Here is a 1186-nt window from a genome sequence, read left to right on the forward strand (position 1 = left end):
ATAGATAGATAGATAGATAGATAGATAGATAGATAGATAGATAGATAGATAGATAGAGGGCACAGGGTGAGTTGAAGATGAAGGGGTCATAACTGGAGAATAAAATTAAGGGGTGAGAGAGGATTATACTAGGAGAAGGAATAAGGGAGAGGTAGAATGGCATAAATTATCTCACAAAAAAAAAACAGAAAAGAAAAGGCTCTTACAGTGGAGGGGAAATGGGGGAAGGTGAGAGGGAATGAGTGAATCTTATTCTCATAGAATTTGACTTAAGGAGGGAATAACATACACACTCAATTGGGTATGGAAATCTGTCTTACCCTACAGGAAAATGGGGGGAGGGGAGAAGAGAGTAGGGGGATGATAGAGAGGAGGGCAGATTGGGAAATGGGGTAATCAGAAGCAAATACTTCTGAGGAGGGACAGAGTCAAAAGAAAGAGTAGAATAAATGGGGGGGTGGGATAGGATTAAGGGAAATAGAGTTAGTTTTTCACAGCATGTCTACTATGGAAGTGTTTTGCATAACTTCACTTATATAACCTATATTGAGTTGCTTGCCTTATCAATGAGGGTAGGTGGGGAGGAAGGAAGGGAGAAAATTTGGAACTCAAATTTTAAAAACACACATTTAAAAAAATGTTTTCACATACAACTGGGAAATAAGAAATACAGGAAATGGGGTACAGAAATCCATCCTGCCCTACAGGAAAATTGAAGGGGAAGGGGCTAAGAGAATGAGGAGAGAGAGATAGAAGGGAAGGCAGACTAGGTGAACCAGTATTCAGAATGCATGCCATCTTGGGGTGGGAGGAGGGTCAAATGGGGTGAAAATTTGGAACTCAAAATCTTGTGGAAGTAAATGTTGAAAACAAAAAAATAAATAAAAATTACCATAAAAAAGAAGCCACAAAATTTTGAGGAAGCTGCCTTTCAGCATGAGCTCCTGTGGGACTAATTGCAAGTAGTATGGGTTGAAGAAATATTTGTAGCCTTGATATTAGTTCTGCTTTGAAATTACTCAGATTTTAGTACCCTGTTGGATTCTGTACTTCTAAGTGAATCAGTTATTGATCATGGAGACAAGTAATATAATATATAATATAATATAATATAATATAATATAATATAATATAATATAATATGATATGATATGATATGATATGATATGATATGATATGATATGAT

The 1186-nt window shown here is 36.3% G+C and overlaps 1 pseudogene; it reads left to right on the plus strand.

Annotated features, from left to right (window-relative positions):
- The window catches only part of LOC114042372, a 4341-nt pseudogene that overhangs the window by 1925 nt on the left and 1230 nt on the right, over positions 1-1186 (plus strand).

Source organism: Vombatus ursinus, unplaced genomic scaffold, assembly GCF_900497805.2.
Source record: "Vombatus ursinus unplaced genomic scaffold, bare-nosed wombat genome assembly UNPS02000749.1, whole genome shotgun sequence".
In the NCBI taxonomy this organism is placed as follows: Eukaryota; Metazoa; Chordata; class Mammalia; order Diprotodontia; family Vombatidae; genus Vombatus; species Vombatus ursinus.